The 19,964-nt window shown below is 32.6% G+C and overlaps 1 pseudogene; it reads left to right on the top strand.

The window, feature by feature from the left end:
• The first annotated feature begins 2,660 nt into the window (after positions 1-2,660).
• Positions 2,661-19,159, top strand: LOC125871250 (uncharacterized; annotated as a pseudogene).
• The last annotated feature ends 805 nt before the right edge of the window (positions 19,160-19,964 follow it).

Here is a 19,964-nt window from a genome sequence, read left to right as displayed (position 1 = left end):
AATTTTAGTTGTTTTTAATTATATGATCGAATTTTATTATTGTCTAGCATGTTTTATTAATTAATTTTCAATTTATGCAACTCTAATTTTATAAATAATATCAATATAAAATAATTAAATGTCATCAATTTCTAATAATTAGTGACAAAATATTTCTTCATCAAAGGTAAGTTTTAACAACGACCAAATTAAGCTCTTACGGACAAATGTTTTCATCAAGAAATAAATTAGTTCATCACAAGTTGACTATATTCAGTGACAAAAAATGTATTGTCCTAGTACCCCTTTTAATGGTACAAATTAATTTATTATTTTGTGACAATTGTAATTGTCACTAATCATAATAATTTATAGTGACAATATATGTTGTCAGTAAAAGTAATACTTCTAGTGACAAAACGATAGATTTAACAACAAAATCATTAACCTTCTTTATAATAATAATTTATCCCTAATTAGTACATTTAAGGACAAAATAATTTTTTTTGTACATAAAAAATAGTTATTAGTGATGAAATTACATTTTATTCAACTACGAAATACATATAACTTTAGAGACAATTGATGTCATCACTGATTGAAGTAAAATAATTAGCGATGATATAATTTTGTCTGTAGTAATAACTTTTTTAGTGACAAAGCATACTATTAACTACAAAAAATAATACTTTTTACGACAAATAAATTTGTCACAAATATTAATGCTTTGGTGACGATTTTTCTTTTTGTAGTAAATATAATACTTTTAGCGACGAAGCACTAAATCGTCTTTGTATACTTTTAGCGACACACATTTAGTGACGACTGATTGACGAATTATTTTTCATCACAAAAGATTTTTAGTGACTAAATATGATTTATAAATGACGAAATGATTTGTCCTTGGTAATCAAATTTGTTGTAGTGTTAAGTGGTTATTGGTAACATTTTTGGTGTTTTAATTAATTAAACATTTCAATTTTGGACCTATAATTTTAAAGTTTTATTGTTCTCAATGATAAGAACCTAACTGTCAAACCCATCAGATCCACCTTTTCATAATAGTGCACCTGTCATTTCGAAATCTTCGATATACCTCTGCCCTTATTTGCAAATTGCTTTTACAATTTGTTACATTCACCTACTGTGCAGTCGATGAGATTATTTAAATCTTGTTGCATAGTTTCGTTGACATTTAGTCATTTATCTACGGTGAAGTTTATGGGCTTAGTTATTTTAAGGGAAAATTACGCAACAAGGAAAACATGTGATATGTATTTACGATAAACCACTATAGTTTTTTAAAAAAAAAACAGTTTGTAGCTATATGCATGTAGGGTTTTATAGCAAATACCCCCCCCCCTTCTCTCTCCGGCCCAAACAATTGCAGCCCAAAAAACATTCCACATAAATATGATTATATTTGTATTTTTGTATCAATTGTATTTGTATTATGTATCCGTTGTATTCATTACAGAATGAATACACCATGTATTCATCCTCTCTCCTCCATCTCCCTCACTCGATCTCGCTCGCCTCTCTTCTCCTAAAATGTATACAATTGTATTCATTTTGGTACAAATCGTAATACAATCTGATACAATGAATACAACATGTATTCATCCTCTCTCTCCTCCATCTCCCTCTCTTGATCTCGCTTGCCTCTCTTCTCCTAAATGTATACAATTATTCATTTTGATACAAATCAGTTGTGTCAATTGTATTCGTGATACAACCTGATACAACGAATACAACATGCATTCAACCCCTCTCACCTCTCTCTCACTCTCCTCTCTCATCCATCTCCTAGTCTCGCTCACCTCTCTCTTCTCTCTAACATGTAACTACAATTCGTAGTTAAACAAATTATAGCTATAGATCTCTAATTAAGCCCAACTATATAGTCATTTTATATAGTTTTCCTTATTTTAATCATGTTGCATAGTTTTGTTATATTTATATATGTTAAAGTGTTGGAATGATATGATCGAGTCTTGAAGATGTCTTAGTTAATTTAGGGAATGAAGAAGACAAAGAGAAATGTTCGAAGGCTGTCTGTTTCTCTGGGCTTCACGCCGGGCTTCACGTTTTTGGGCTTATGCAGTTTGTTTTCTTTTGGGCCTATTTTCATGTACATATCAGAGAAAGCCCAAATCTGTAAATACAAAGCCTTTATTTCATTAGTTTGTTAGTAGGCTAGCAAATTAGAGTTAGACACCTGTATAGTTTGTTACAAGAAAGATTCTTCATTACTTGTATAAATACGTAGGCAATTGTACAGATAATTCATTCAGAATACAACGAAGGAAATTTTTACACTGGTCTTCTTAAGTTTTTACATGGTATCAGAGCAGTGTTGATTTATCAGTCTTGTTTTCCTTCATCTTCTTTTAATTTTCTGATATGATTGATGTTACTGAATCTCTTCATGTTCCTGCAATCATCAATGAAAGGAGTGATGGCATCCCTGCAATCAATGCAGTGGATCCTTCACATACTTTCTATATTCATCCATTAGACTCTCCAGGCATGAACCTTGTTTCCTCTGTCTTTGATGGAAGGAGCTATGGTGGCTAGAGAAGGTCTATCATTATAGCACTCTCTGCAAAGAACAAACTATGGTTCATTGATGGATCCCTAAGTGTTCCTGCTGATGATGTGTTTCTTCAAAGGGACTGGATATGGTCTTGTTTTGGTTGCTCAACTCCCTCTCCAAGGAGATTGCTGAATCTATTTTGTATTCCAAAAGTGCCAAAGTGCTGTGGTCTGACCTGGAAGATAGATTTGGTCAGGCTAATGGTACTAAATTATTTCAACTTCAGAAAGATTTAAGTGCTATTACACAAGGAAACTCTAGTATTTCCAGTTACTTCACAAAAATGAAAAGTCTATGGGATGAGTTAGATGCTTTAAACACCTTTTCTGCTTGCAACTGTGAGTGTGTGTGGTGCCAAAGAAAAAGGTGTCAAAGCTCATCATAATGAGAGGTTGCTTCAGTTCCTTATGGGACTGAATGAGACTTTTATAGGGGTTAGGAGCAACATTCTGTTGTCCTCCCCTCTTCCTACTATTGGTCAAGCTTATTCACTAGTGATTCAAGATGAAAAACAAAGAGAAATACATCCCCTAATTACCCAGTAGATTCTGCATCTTTCCTTGTTCGTAATGAAGGAGAAAGGAAACTCAATAACTATAAGGCTCAAATAGGAACTCCTACCAAGAAAAGAAATCTGGTGTGTAATTACTGCAAGAAAATAGGCCATACTATTGAACAGTGCTACAAGATACATGGTTTTCCTGCAGATTTTAAGTTTACTAAGACTAAAAGGTACCAAAAGGGAGCTATGGTTAACAATGTTTGCAACACATGTGAAGGCAGTCAACATGGAGTTTGAACACACTACAGATGTCATGTCTTTATCTCAGGATAATGTAGCACAACTTCTGCAATTTCTGCAGAAAATCAATCAAAAGAATACAGGAACTACTGATGCATCTGCAAATATGACTTGTAGTGGTATGACTAAATTCTTTAATTCTCATGCTTGTATGATTAAAGTTGATAGTAATTCTTGGATACTAGATAGTGGAGCATCTGAGCATATGACTTTTGATAGAAATTTTTTCTCAAGTTTCAACTCTTTATCTAAACCTATTATGGTAACTCTTCCTAATTCTCAAAAGGTTAAAGTTACTCATTCAGGTTCTGTATGTCTTTTATCTGATTTAACCCTTCAGAATGTCCTTTATATTCCTTCTTTCAGGTTTAATCTTGTATCTGTTCATAAATTGTGTAAACAGTTTCAGAAATACCTCCTATTCACTCCTAACACTTGTCTCATGTTGCAGGGCCCTTCAATGAAGAGCCCTCTGGTGATTGGTAAAGAGCAAGAAGGTCTATACATCCTCAACTCAAGTCAACCAGCTGTTCTAGTACTAGTTTCCTAGTTTCAGCAGCAAATGTTTTTACTTCCTGTTCTAGTTTCTTTTATTCTAATGTAAAAGAAAAGCTATGGCACTACAGGTTAGGCCATATACTTTTGAGTAATATGAAGAAAATTTTTCCAGTTTCTATACCTTGTTCTAAATTTTCTTCTCCTTGCATTATCTGTCTCATGGCAAGACAATCTAAATTGCCTTTTTCCACTAGTAATATCACTACTAAAGTTGTTTTTGACTTGATTTATGTGGACACTTGGGGGCCTTACAATTCTATTACACATGATGGTTTTAGATACTTTCTCACAATTGTTAATGACTTTAGTAGAGCCACTTGGACTCATCTTTTAAGTACTAAGTCTAATGCTTTTCCTATTCTTAAATACTTTCTTTCCATGGTTAAGAGACAATTCAATTCCAAAGTGAAAGTCATCCGGACTGATAATGCTTTTGAGTTAGGAAATGGGAAACTTCATACAGATTTCTTTCTTTCCAAGGGTATTATACATCAAACCACTTGTGTATACACTCCACAACAAAATGGCATAGTAGAGAGGAAACATAAACATTTACTAGAAACGTCTCGAGCCCTTTTGTATCAATCTCATCTTCCTATTTCTTATTGGGGGGAATGTTTGCTGACTGCCACTTATCTCATTAATAGATTCCCTTCCTCCGTTCTACATTCTAAAACTCCTTATGAAATTTTGTTTAAAACCAGTCCTACCTACTCTCATCTCAAATGTTTTGGTTGTTTGTGTTTTGTTACCACTCTCCCTACTCACAGAACCAAATTTGACCCTAAAGTTATACCTTGTGTTTTTATAGGTTATCCTTATGGCAAAAAGGGATATAAAGTTTTAAATCTAAAAACCAAGAAAATCTCAATTTCAAGGGATGTTATATTTCATGAAGAATATTTCCCTTACTCCTCAAAATCTGATCCTAATTTAGTTCCTTCTACCACCTCTTTGTCCACTGACTTATCTTCAGATTTTCCTATTATCTCTTCTGAACTCACTCATGTCACATCAACCTTTTGTGATATTCCCACTCCTTGTGATCATGAGATGTCTTCTACTCCTGTTTCTTCACATTCCCAGAATACTGAATACACATCTATTGATCCTACTTCTATGACTGATCCTACTCATGGTTCTCTCCCATCTTATTCTGCTGAATCAGAACCTGTTCTACAAACTGTAATTAGGAAGTCATCTAGAGATCACAAGGCTCCTGGTTATTTAAAAGATTATATATGTAGTGCTCTTCATCTTACAAATGTTTCTGCTGCTTGTTTTCTTACTCTAATTACACCAGATTCCTTATCTTTTAGTGGTTTGTCTACTATCAATCAAGTCTTGCTTAACTCTATTTCTAGTATACAAGAACCTATCAGCTATATTCATGCAGCACATCACCCTGGATGGCAGGAGGCAATGGATAAAGAATTAGAGGCTTTAAGGTTAAACAACACATGGGATGTTGTTATTTTGCCTGTTGGAAAGAAAGCTCTCCCATCTAAATGGGTTTATAAGGTGAAACATCATTCTAATGGGAGTATTGAAAGATTAAAGGCACGATTGGTCATTAGGGGTGATATTCAAAGGGAAGGTGTTGATTACAATGAGATTTTCTCTCCGGTGGTAAAAATGACTACTATTAGATGCATTTTGGTTGTTGCTCTCAAAAAAGGATGGGGTATTTTTCAATTGGATGTGAATAATGCTTTTCTACATGGGGATTTAAATGAGGAAGTTTATATGAAGTTTCCTGCTGGTCTTACTCCTCCCTCTCCGCATCATGTTTGTTTGTTGAAGAAGTCCATTTATGGACTTAAGCAAGCATCCAGACAATGGTATGATAAACTTACCTTAGCTCTTAATTTTAAAGGTTTTAGTCATTCCCTAAATGACTATTCTCTTTTCTTTAAGAAATCTGGTACCTCTATTTCCATTGTGGTTGTGTATGTGGATGATATCTTATTGACAGGCAACAACGAAGCTAAGTTACTTTCTTTAAAACTATTTTTAGACCAAGAGTTTAAAATCAAAGATCTTGGCAATCTACATTTTTTTCTTGGTATGGAGGTTATTCGGGAACCACAAGGTCTGATTATATCACAAAGGAAGTTCACTCTAGATCTTCTTCATGAGTTTGATTCATTGCACTTATCTCCTATTTCATCCCCTCTGGATCCTACTGTTAAATTGATGGCAAATACAGGTGCTACTATCAAAGATCCTACTTTGTATCGCCATTTATTAGGTAAATTGAATTACCTCACTCATACGAGGCCTGATCTCTCCTTCACAGTCCAGCATCTCAGTCAATTTATGCAGGACCCTCGTGAACCTCATCTATTTGCTGCTTTAAGGGTTCTTCGATACTTACTCAAAGATCCAGGACTCGGATTGTTTATGTTCGCCACTTCTTCTTTCAAGTTGCTAGTTTTATGTGACTCTGACTGGGGTACCTGTCCAGATTCACGAAAGTCAGTAAGTGGATACTACATTTCACTGGGGTCTTCCCCCATTTCTTGGAAATCTAAGAAACAGACTTTTATTTCCCTCAGTTCTGCGGAAGCTGAGTATAGATCCATGAGAAGGGTCGTTGCTGAACTTACCTGGTTGGTTCGTTTGTTTGAAGATCTTTCCATTCCCATTTTTTTGCCGGTGCCACTTCATTTCGACAGCCTTGTCGCGATACATATTGCAAAAAATCCCGTCTTTCATAAACGGAAGAAGCATGTCGAGATTAACTGTCATTTTGTCCGTCAACAGTACCTCACCGGCCTTATCTCCTTGTCCTATGTTCCTTCTGCCTCCCAGTTGGCTGACTTATTTACCAAATCCCTTACTGGACCTGTCCATCATTCTCTTTTACACAAGTTGGGAGTTTCTTCCACCCCTCCAACTTGAGGGGGGGTGTTGGAATGATATGATCGAGTCTTGAAGATGTCTTAGTTAATTTAGGGCATGAAGAAGACAAAGTGAAGAAGACAACGAGAAATGTTCGAAGGCTGTCTGTTTCTCTGGGCTTCACGCCGGGCTTCACATTTTTGGGCTTATGCAGTTTGTTTTCTTTTGGGCCTATTTTCATGTACATATCAGAGAAAGTCCAAATCTGTAAATACAAAGCATTTATTTCATTAGTTTTTTAGTAGGCTAGCAAATTAGAGTTAGACACCTGTATAGTTTGTTACAAGAAAGATTCTTCATTACTTGTATAAATACGTAGGCAATTGTACAGATAATTCATTCAGAATACAACGAAGGAAATTTTTACACTGGTCTTCTTAAGTTTTTACATAAAGTCATTGGCATTTCCCTACATTGAAGTGGATGTGTTTAATTATTTTAGATCATGTTGTAGTTTTGTTATTATATATGTCAAAGTCGTTGACATTTCCCTACATTGAAGTAGATGTGCTTGAATAATTTTCCATGCCTTCTTATTAATTTTTTTCTTTTAGTTATCGGATTTCTGCCTTAAACAAACAAGAAACAATCAGTTTAGCTTCATTTAATCATCTTTGAGAGCGTCATTAGCATTTTGATCAGAAACATATTTTTTTTCCTCAAGAATTGTTTAATGGAAATACTTGCTAGTTGCTAATGTTGTAGGTCAATTTTTCGAAATGCATCCATCCATCAAAAATTTCACAAGAGCTTGAGCATTGGTATTAATGGAAATAAGTTGCCTTGTGAGTGGTATGGAAGTTATGACGGTAGAGTGGGTATTATAGGAGTAAAATGAAGGCATGAATGTGGTGGGAACCGGGGAAAGATGAGAAGTTGCAGATGACGTTATAAATGACGTCGTTGGAAGGTTAACTGAACTAGTAACGGATCGTCGTTGTTGGCAAATACAGAAGCATTGTGAAAATTCAAGAGTGATGCATTTTCGTGGTTATTATGTCAAATCGTTGACATTCACCTACAATGAAGTCGATGGGCTTAATTATTTTAAATCATGTTGCATAGTTTTGTTATTATATATGCCAAACTCGTTGACATTTACCTACGTCATTGAAGTGGATGGGCTTTGTTATATAGTCATGTTGCCTAGTTTTGTTATTATATATGTCAAAGTCGTTGACATTTACCTACGTCATTGAAATCGATGAGATTAATTATTTTAATAACAAAACTAGGCAACATGACTATATAACTAAGCCCATCCACTTCAATGATGTAGGTAAATGTCAACGAGTCATGTTGCCTAATTTTGTTATTATATATGTCAAAGTCGTTGACATTGACCTATGTCATTGAAATTGATATGCTTCATTATTTTAAATCATGTTGCCTAGTTTTGTTATTATGTCAAGTCGCTGATGTTTACAAATAAATTTTCTTCCCTTCTTATTTATTTATTTTAGTTCTTGGTATTCTGTCTTAAACAAACAAGAAACAGTCAGTTTAGCTGCATTTGATCCTCTTTGAGAGCATCATTAGCATTCTGATCAATGGAATACTTGTTAATTTTGTAGGTGGGTTTGTTGTTGAGGTGGGAAAGTTTGTATCGGGATGCATCTATCCTAAGATTGAAAATATTGTCCGTTTCTCATCAAAAATTGAAATTCTAAGGAAGGAAATGGAGAAGCAACAAAGTTTAGAGATGATATCAAAGAGAAGGTGGCAAAAGATAAGAAAGAAGGCTATAAACCAAAACAAGATGTTATTATGTGGATTGAAGATGTTTGCGAGCTGGAGAATGAATGGGAAACTATGCAAGAAATCATTGCAGTGGCTAAGACGCTTACATATAAGTGTTGTCCAAAGTGCAACTTCGCTCTGAAGTCTCCACTCAAGCACAGAACATACAAGATCAACTTTGCGAGCTTAAAGAGGTCGGAGAAAACTTTGGATCCAATTTGGTGGTAGAAAATTACCAGGTGAAAAAAGTTGAGTTCATCCTGGTACCATCGATACAAGGCCAGCAAGCAGCAACAAGAAATCTCCACAAAATCCTACAATTATTGGAAGATGATAAGGTATTGCTGGATGAAATTAAGATTAGTAAGCCTAAATTGTTTACGAATTGGTAATTGCTAAATTTTTCACGTCAATATTATTAAGGGAAAATGCTCAAATATGCCTTGAACTTTGAGAAATAAGCTCATCTATGTCATCTGTTAAAAGTTTGGCTCATTTTCGTTTGAAAAAAAAAAAAAAAACCCATTCATGCCATTATTTATTAACTAGAAACAATTTCAGTTTTGCAATAATATTTTTTGCACGTGGTCAATTATGATTTGACCACGTCAGTAATTAAAGGGAAAATGTTGAAATATGAAAACGCTCATTTATGTCATCCGTTAAAAGTTTAGTTCATCTATGTCCTTGTTGTTTGAAAAAGAATCATGAAAGAGTTGGTTTGGTCCTTGTGGAATCAAACTCAATGGAAGATGAATTAATATGCATATTTGGTAGGAAGATAATTAGTACAAAATAAAAAGTCAAGATAGTATCTTAGTAGGTTAAATTTAGGTAAACCATAAAATGGTTTCACATGTTTAACCTTGACATTTTTGACAGATAGTGATGCCATCCATGACATCAATATGAAGAATTCATTCCTATAAATAGGTAGCTCTTAATTCATTTTCAAAACATGCTCTCACTTGCCTTCTCACCTTCTAAGGCATTTGATGTTCTCTCTCTTGTAATATTTCACTTGTATTCTTTGTAGAGTGAAATAAATATTGGTGCAATTGTTCTTTGGTGGACGTGGGATCATTTTGATTCGAATCATGTTAAATATTGTTGTTTTTCATTGTTCTATAATTTCACGTTTCCGCTAACAATTGGTATCAGAGCCAAGGTTCTGTTTGAGTATGCTCTGTGGTTGCAGCATAGTCTGAACTTTCACATCATAAAAGCATTACTTTGGTTTTCTGTATTTCCAAATACATTGTAGTAGAAGAGAAAGAACAAGTAAAGATGAGTTTCAAGAAGTTTGAAATTGATAGATTTAGTGGGCGCAACAACTTCAATATCTGGAAGATCCAGATGATGGCGTTATTGCGGAGGGAAGGTTTAATCCATGCTATTGACGGAAAGTACCTCGATAAGACATCGGATTCCGACGAGGAGAAGATTGAAGGAGATGCATTAAGTATAATCCAAGAGTTATGGAAAAGGCTGAAAGGGCTTTACCAAGACCAGTCAGTGACAACAAGGATGTTGTTACAAGGACGTCTTCACACATTTAAGATGGATTTAGGTACTTTGTTGCAGGACCATCTAGATGTGTTCAACAAACTTGTGATGGACTAGAATTAAAAAGGATGGGGAGACGCTTGCATGCGCTTTGCTATTTTCATTGACTTCAAAATATCGTGATATTGAGAATTCAATGATGTATAGAAAACAACCTATCACTTTTGAGCAAGTGCGGCACGTACTTAACTATTGTGATGTGCGGATACATTTTGAAGGAGACCAAGGTGACGAAACTAGTGGACTCTTTGTGAGAGGTCGTACTAGCCAATAGGGAAGGAGAAAATCGAAGTTCAAGGTGAGACTAGTAGCAAGGATTTCAACCAGAAGGAGGGAATTGACTACAATGAGATCCTCTCTCCATTCGTGAAACATAGCTCAATTCGCATACTATTAGCATTGGTTGCACAATTTGATTTAGAGCTTCAATAGCTTGATGTAAAACTGATTTCTTACATGGTGATCTAGAAGAAACAATCTATTTGATCAGCTCAAAGGTTTCCTAGCTGAAGGAAAAGAAGATCATGTATTCTAACTGAAGAAGTCTTTGTATGGTTTGAAGCAATCCCCTAGACAGTGGTACAAGAGGTTTGATACATTCATGACTACACATGGATTTTCGAGGGATGCATTTGATAGTTGTGTGTATCACAAGAAGATGTCTGGTAACTCTATGATTATCTATTGTTGTATGTTGATAATATGCTTATAGTTGCTAACAACATCACAGAGATAAATACTTTGAAGAAACTATTGAGTGAGGAATTTAATATCAAGGATTTGGGAGTTGCAAAGAAAATTCTTGGAATGGAGATTTCAAAAGAAGACGGTATTGTACATCTTTCTCAAAAGAGGTACATCTCAAAGGTTCTTAAGAGATTCAATATGCATATGAGCAAGCATATAAGTACACTGTTAGCTTCTCATTTCAAGCTTTCAGAGTTACAAATGCCTCAGTCTATAAATGAGGTGGAGCATATGTCAAAGGTTCCTTATGCGAGCGCAGTAGGCAGCATTTGTATGCTATGGTGTGCACACGTCCAGATATTGCCCAATTTGTAAGTGTGGTAAGCAGGTACATGGCAAATCCAGGAAAAAGGCATTGGGAAGTTGTCAAGTGGATATTGAGATAGCTCAAAGGAGCTCCTGATGTTGGCCTAACCTTTCAGAAAAGTGGAGGTATTTTAGTTCTCAGTTATGTAGATTCTGACTATGCAAGGGATCTTGATAGAAGGAGGTCCACAACTTGATACATCTTTACTCTCGTCGTTTGTGTCGTTAGTTGGAAATCGACTTTACAGTTGATTGTCGCTTTGTCTACAACAATGACAGAATGTATGGCAGCAACGGAGGCAGTGAAAGAAGCTATCTGGTTGAAAGGTTTGGTGGCAGAATTGAGTTAGGTTCAGTTGGAATCAATTCTGAGATGTGATAGTCAAAGTGTTATTCATTTGACTAAAAATCAAAGATTCCATGAGCGCACCAAACACATTGATGTCTGATTTCATTTTATTCGAGATGTCATTGAAGAGGGAGCTATCAAGGTTGAGAAGGTTATCACAGACAATAACGATGTAGACTTGTTGACCAAGATAGTCCCGCTTGCCAAGTTTGCACACTGCAAGGACTTGGCGGGAGTATGCATCAATTGATGCAACTCTGAGAGAACAACTACTAGGTGGAGCTAGTATGTTCAACAAAGGTTTGATTCTTCTTGTTTCTTACAACGGGATTGCCCAGTAAGCTTAGAAGTTTTGGTCGGAGTTGTTTATACGCATGCTCGGAACGCAAACCAAGGTGGAGATTGAAAGAGTTGGTTTGGTCCTTGTGGAATCAAACTCAATGGAAGATGAATTAATATAAAGATTTGGTAGGAAGATAATTAGTACAAAATAAAAATTCAAGATAGTATCTTGGTAGGTGAAATTTAGGTAAACCATAAAATGGTTTCACATGTTTAACCTTGACATTTTTGACACATAGTAATATCATGGATGACATAAATAGGAAGAATTCATTCCTATAAATAGGTAGCTCTTAATTCATTTTCAAAACATCCTCTCACTTGTCTTCTCACCTTCTAAGGCATTTGATGTTCTCTCTCTTGTACTATTTCACTTGTATTCTTTGTAGAGTGAAATAAATATTGGTGCAGTTGTTCTTTGGTGGATGTAGGATCATTTTGATTCGATCCACATTAAATATTAATTAGTGTTCTTCCTTATTCTTTAATTTCACGTTTCCACTAACAAAACATGCATGCCATTATTCCAGTTTTCAAAACCATTTTTTACCGACCCCAAAATACTTGTAACACTTTTTAATCGGGGTTTTGGATTAAATGTACTCTTTTTGCTTTTTCTTCCTCAAGAACACGTAAAGAATAACAACCAAATTTCAAACTTCTTAAATTCTTCACAAAATCTCCTCAAATTTTGACCACGTCATTATTATTATTACTAGTATACGTACCCACGCGTTGCGTAGATATTTTAAAATATAACATTTTTTAAACATAAAAAAATTAATACGAATTATTATTGAGTTTAAAAAGTACATGTATGATTACATATAATGTTTTGATTTTATATATACAGTTAATGCTGACAAACATTTACCTTAATCTATGTGCGATGAGGATATGTTCTTCAAAGATACCAAACATTATTCTAAAAGATTCTTCTTCTTTTAGTATAATGAAGATTAATATCATATGTGGCATGTGTTGAAATGATATTTGTTTTAATTAATAAAAAATTAAATTCATAGATCAATCTATAACCTAGTATTCAAAATATGATTCTACTTTTAGCTAAAATATAAATATAATTTGGAAAGCATGTTGCAACCTCTTTAGCATACTTCTCTCTCGTTCAATCTTGCAAAATAAGACAATTTTCATTCAATCAAACATAATTTCATAAAATAAGGATGCAAAAAAATGAAATTCAGATATCGATATTAAAAAACACTATAATCAAATCAATATTATACCACATAAAAATAAACTATTTGTAGTGCAATGAAAAATTGAAAGATGAAAAAAATCAGATTTGTACATAATTATATATCAAGTTTCCTAAAAAAAATTGAGATAATTTTTTTTAAGAAAACAATTAAACTGAAAATTATTTTGATGATGAAATGTGATAACTTGAAAATATTTATATTGTTGACATGGCTTTTCAATAAAATATAAATTTGAAATATTTAAATTTATTTTTATAAATTCAAAATTTATTTATTTTTGTGTGATGCTTCAGGTTATATGTGGAACTTTTATTTTTTCCTATTACGAAAATAGAATATTAAAATATATAATTGAGTTTTCAAAGATTAGGATAGTAGGTGGTTGAGGAATTTTAGGTTAGTTTTTTTTCTTCTAATATTTATTTATTTATTATTACAAAAAATTTTACATACTTATTTTTAACTATTTCTTTATTATTTATTAATGTTATTTTTGTTAATTGTTTTATTTTTATTTATTATGTGTTATGAAATTTTTCAATTTAATTTGTTGTCATTGGTATCGTTAGCATCAACATCCAGAATTCAAGCACTACAAAAAATAAAAATAATGCATATTTTTTTAACCAAAAAAATCTGTTATGATAATAAGGAAAAAGCAACTAATAAATTAAAAATATTACACTAATAGTATGAGATCTTTAGATATTGTGACTTTCGTTGTGATCGATGATTTTATGAGTAAGAATTTAATTATTTTTAAGGGAAAAAAAAAAGTGGAAGTAGTGATAATTTTTTAAAAATTTGAGTCTTTTTCTATAAGTTTTTTTGAAAGTGTTAGTTGAAAGATTTTTATATTAATAATTTATCAAAACAAAGATTAAAGAAAATAATTAAACTGAAAATTAGGGTAGTTAAGTAAGTGGGTGAGGAATTATTTAAGTTAGTTGTTTTATTTATCAAACTTTATGTGTTTTTTAATAAAAAATTTACCTACGTATTTTTGACCATCCTTTCATTAATATTTTGTTATTCTTTATGTTTCATTAACTGTTTTACTTTTTATTTATTTTTTGTCATGACATTAAATAAAATAAAATAATATTATATTATACATACATACATTACAATAATACAATATGATTATAACCCTGTATAAATAGTGTAATTTTCTGACGAAGAAGATTTAGTTGAACCCTCAGTCCTATCTGACTTCAACACTCTTTAATGATATTATATATATTATATATTGGTGACAATTGCTTTAACGATATATATATATATATATATATGAAAGGGAATTTTAAAAGGAGACACCTCAATTTTAAATAATTTGTGACTATTAATTCATGATAAAATATAACTTAAAGCAATCTTTTCATTCAGAGAGAACATATTTTGACCAGCGAACTTGTGTAACCAACAATTGTTTATTATTCTTTCTTGCATTTTTCTTATTTTTTTCGGTTACATTTTTACCAAAAAAAAAAACCTCCACTTGTCATTTTCAGTTTTTTTTTTTTTTTGAAATAGCTAGATCAAATTTATGTGTTTTTTAAATTATACTTTTTAGAACATTATATTTAAAATATTAATCAATTAAATTAAACAAAATCATAAATGCGCTTACACAATCCATTTTATGTATGTGTGTATTTCTTTAAAAGTGAGGAGACTATTGTTAGATAAATCAAATGTTAAATGATCATAATAATAATCAAAAGGATCAAACTAAAGAATAATCAAATATCAATATAGGGTCATAGTATACCATCACAATCTGCATATAAATTTAAAAACGTAAATATTAAAACTAATAAAGTATTTGAAAACGAAGAATATAAAAATTACAACGATATGTATTCATCATAATCCTCGTTACTATTTATATTGATTTTATTCTTGCAAAAATGAAACACTTACTGAAATCTTAAAAAAAATGAAAATAACACAAGTAAAGAACGCCAACCAAATTTAAATAGTGATTGACATACATGGTCCGTTGCTATGAAATCTATAGAATTCCTCCATTTATTCATCATCTGTTTCTTCTTTTTCTTTGTTGCATTGGAGAGTATATATGGTGATCCTTCTCCTTTCATCATAAGACATAACAAAATAATTTCAAATCAAACAATCAAGAAAAATGGAATATATACACACAATACACTACTACGTTTGCCCTCATTTTCTTTTATGATCTCACATGAGTGTAATAAAAATTTTGTTTGGATATAATTTTTGTTTTACAAATATTTGAATTCGTATTTTGAAGAGTTTGGTTAAAAAAGATGTGAATGATGCTTTAAGAATAGTAACTTTTTTTAAAGATGTGGGTTTGGAAGTTGAGATTCTTTTTAGGGATAAGGTTAGTTATTATTTAAAATTTGAATTTTAAATTAATTATTCAAGTATTTTGTTGTGGCTAATTTTAAGGTTTCTTTTTTTAAACGACGGATATCCTTTTTCTTTTTAAAATAGAAAGACTTTTCTTTCTATTATGTGAATACAATTTGATAAATTTTTAAAAAGAAAGGGAAGAAAAACTACCTCATTTTTCCTACAAATCCATAGTTTTTAACAATAAGTTTTTTTAAATAGTAAATATGTCCTAGATTAAAATAAAAAATCTATCTATTACTAATTTATAAATTGAATTTTAAAAAAATATTAAATTTGTTTATAAAAATGGTGACATTTGTCATTATTTAACATGTGAATTTTTATTTAATCTTTATAATATTTAATTAGTTATATAATATTTAATTATTTATAATTTAAAATTCTAAAAATTTGTGGTGCTGACATGTGACGTTTTTTCTTCTCCTATTATAATATAAATAGATTATTATTATTATTATTATTATTATTTTAAAAACGACAAAATTCTGAAATCATTTGTGGGGTTTAAAATATCCACCGATATGAAAAATATATCAAAAAAAGGAAAATCAATCCCAAAGTTTCAAAAGTTTGCTTTGGTTCATGTTTTAGTTGTTGTTTTTCAGACTATATCTTTGTTCCCTAGTGTTTTTTGAGTCTACATTCAAAATTCCAAATGATGTGGAGTTGTGGAGAAAATTCTAGCATTAAAAGATGTTAAAGTTTTGAAATTTTGAAGAAATTTCAAGTGGTTCTTGTTGAGTTAGATTGAAGTCGAGCTCAAAAGATATTGAGTTTTGATATCTAGCTTGGAGGGAAGCTACTCTTGAAATTTGATGTGATTTCATGAAGAATTGAAGAAGTTGAAAATTTGGGAGTTTTTGATATTCTTCATGTTTTTTGGAGTAAGAAGAAGCAAAAAGAGTACATTTGATCCAAAATCCTAAACAAAAAGTGTTAAAAGTTGTTTGGGGTGAGGTCTTGTTGAGGTAAAAAATATGGTTTTGCCAAATTGTAATTGAAAAATAATGGCATAGATGAGTCTTTTTTCAAGCAACAATCGCATAGATGAGCCAAACTTTTAACGGATGGCATAAATGAGTCTTTTTTCAAAGTTCGTTGGCATATTTGAGCTTTTTGCCTTTATTAGATCATTTTTTAAGGGAAAAGGCTCAAATATATCATCGAACTTTGAGAAAAAACTCATATATGTCATCGATTATAAATTTGGCTAATCTATGTCATTTCAATTAACAAATAATGGTTAAACCTTGCTATACCCAACACTCAAATTTTCTAAATTTCTCTTGTGTGACCATTGTTGCATCTTTCACTTGTGGATAAATTATTTTTTGGTGTATTTGTATCCTTTCAGGTATGCATCATCGGTGTGTTGGGTACCGGAGGAGTTGGAAAAACAACATTGTTGAAGAATTTGAACAATGAGCTCCTAAAGACTAGTATGTCAAGTTCAAGTATTGTCATTTGGTGTAGTGGTATGGGTTACAGTGCCCAAACCGCCAATAGACATAAGAAATGTTGAAGCACAAATTGCCAACAGATTAAACCTAAAGGTAAATAAGGAGGGAAGTATAGAAAGCAATGCTTGCAAAATCTTTCAAAGGCTCAAGCAAGAAGAGAGTTTCCTTCTCATACTAGATGATGTTTGGGAAGCTATAAATCTTGATCATATAGGTCTGCCCCAACCTGAAGATCCCGCAAGAAGCAAGGTAATTATAACTTCTCGCTTTTTGAGTGTTTGTAGCCAAATGAAAACAGACACCGAAATGAAGGTTTACACGATGGATGAGGATGAATCGTGGGAACTGTTTGTCAAAAGTGCAGGAGATATTGCCAATCTGGAGCAAATTCAACCATCGCTAAGGAAATTGTGAGAGAGTGTGATTGTTTACCTTTAGCAATCACTGTTATTGGAACATCCATGAGAGGGAAGACTAGGGTCGAGCTCTGGAAAGATGCTTTGAATTCACTTAGAATGTCCAAACCTCATAGCAAAGACGTAATAGATAAAGTTTACAAGGTCATCAAATGGAGTTTTGATTCTTTAGAATCTCAGGGTATTGAATTATCCTCAAAGCAAAGAAGCAAACGTGTGAACAAAAACAGAGGTGACATTCAAAGTTGTTTCTTGTATTGCTCCTTATATCCGGCAGCTATGATCTCATACACTGCTTGTGGGCAGAGGGATTCCTTGGTGAACATGACACATACGAAGAAGCTTACAACAGGGAAATCACAATGATTGAGAGTCTAAAAGATGCCTGCTTGCTGGAAGCCCATGGGATGAATTCTGTGAAGATGCATGATGTAGTCCGTGATGTTGCTAGATGGGTAGCTAATTCCTTTGGGGATGAACACAATTCTATTTTTCAAGCTGGAATTGGGTTAACTAATATACTTCATATTAAAGTATCAGCTTGTGTCAAGAGAATATCTTTCATAAGCAACAAAATTGGGAATCTAAGTTATTACCCAGAGACAACAACGTTGCTTTTGCAAGATAATGATCGCCTTTGGAGAATTGCCGATGAATTACTTTTGTCATTTCCATCCCTAAGAGTTGTGAACCTGAGTGAAACTGATATTGAAAAACTGCCTTCTTGCATCAATAGTTTATATCAGCTACATACTCTAATACTACAAAATTGTCGTAAGTTAACAGAGTTGCCACCTATTAGTAATCTTTGCAATTTGCAAGTGCTCGATTGTTATTATACAAAGTTACATTGGCTGCCAGAAGGAATGGACAAGTTGACAAATCTGAGGGTATTAATATGCTGGGTAGCTGTATTGAACTAGCATGTTTTGATGAGATATCATCTCTACGCAATCTGACTTCTCTTTTTATTAAATTTAATAGCTCATCAATATACAATGAAGACCCCACTTGGATGACTAGATTGAAAAGATTTCACATTGAAGTTGGGAAATCTCCAATGGAAGTACCATTTAACAAGTCAACAAGGATGATAGGCGTCTCCAATTGTGAAATTTTCAGTTGCACAGTGCTCTCAGTTTGTTGCAGATTTGTACTTGGCGCAATGCATGGGTCTGAGGAAGTTGATTGTGTGCAATAGTTTTGATGGATTAAAAACACTCTACATTAGGAATTGTTCATGTCATTTCAGACCAGTGGAAGAAGGAAATGGATTGTTTGACCCTTTGCCAAATCTGGAATATCTCCACCTCAAATTTGTATATCATTTGATTTCAATCATCTTCTGAATCTAAGATTTTCTAAATTACGCCAATTGGATATATCCAATTGTGAAAGTTTAACATGTCTTTTTAATGTTGGTGGAGCTTTTTCTGCACCCAAGCACTTGGAAGATGTTAGAATTAGCGATTGTGAAGAGCTAGTAGAGTTGTTTGTGCAGACAAAACTTATCAACTCGGAAGTTCCAAGAATTCGGAAATTATGGATGGACGACTTAAAAAAATTAGGTGCCTTGGAGGAGCCACAGAGTATGGAGGAACTTACCTTGATAAGGTGCAGACAAATAAGGAAGTTACCTCTCTTCATTCAAACCTCCAATAACATCAAAGTAATAAGAGGAGATTCAGAGTGGTGGCGCCAACTGGAATGGGATGACGACGACTTCAAGTTAAATCAAATGCATTGCTTCCGACCATATCCTTGATCGATGGCAGGAGGATCAAAGTTGAGAGGTTACTTCCATTGCATTTCAGGTAACTTCCCAGTGGGCCTTGATTTTTTTATTTTTATTCTTTTACGGTTTCGTATGGATTTGGGTTTGATGATTTGAACTATCTAGCATTTATGTCCTCCAATTTTGGATGTGCACGTCGAAATTGAGGAAAGTTGTAAATTAGAAAAATATATCAAGTGAGATGTCTCTTCTTCTTTTTTATTTACCTATTACATAAATAAATTTTAAAAAGAAAAAGTCAACGAAAATTGAGGGAAAATAAATTAATAAGAAAGAAGGGTTATATATATATATATATATTATTCGACTATGTATTTATCTTTAAATTAAAGTATTATATATGTCAGTAGGGCAGCATCAAGGTTGCAACATGTTTATGCGTCACCTTAGAAGTTGTTACTTTTTCTTTGGTAGGTTTTGATTTTACTTTTATATTTATAGTATAAAGAAAGTTNATGCTATTTACTATAACATATATTTTTGGAATTGATAATCACGTGCAACGCACGTGTCAAAAAACTAGTATATATAAAGGAGAAACGTAGAGAAGGTGATGTGGCACCTCTCTATGGCCTCCATTCCTAGTTTTATTTTTTATTTTATTTTTTTTCTTTATTTTCTCAATAAATAATTGTTTATTAATTTTAAAATTCAATCATATTTACTATTCTAATTATGTCTAATAAGTTACAAAAAACCTCCATCTTTTTATCTTCTCTACTTAAATAATATGCCTCTTCAACTTCTTTCTAACTATTGTTATGATTTACTCAAT

This window comes from Solanum stenotomum, chromosome 7, assembly GCF_019186545.1.
Source record: "Solanum stenotomum isolate F172 chromosome 7, ASM1918654v1, whole genome shotgun sequence".
In the NCBI taxonomy this organism is placed as follows: Eukaryota; Viridiplantae; Streptophyta; class Magnoliopsida; order Solanales; family Solanaceae; genus Solanum; species Solanum stenotomum.
This window is presented reverse-complemented; position numbering and strand designations above follow the sequence as displayed.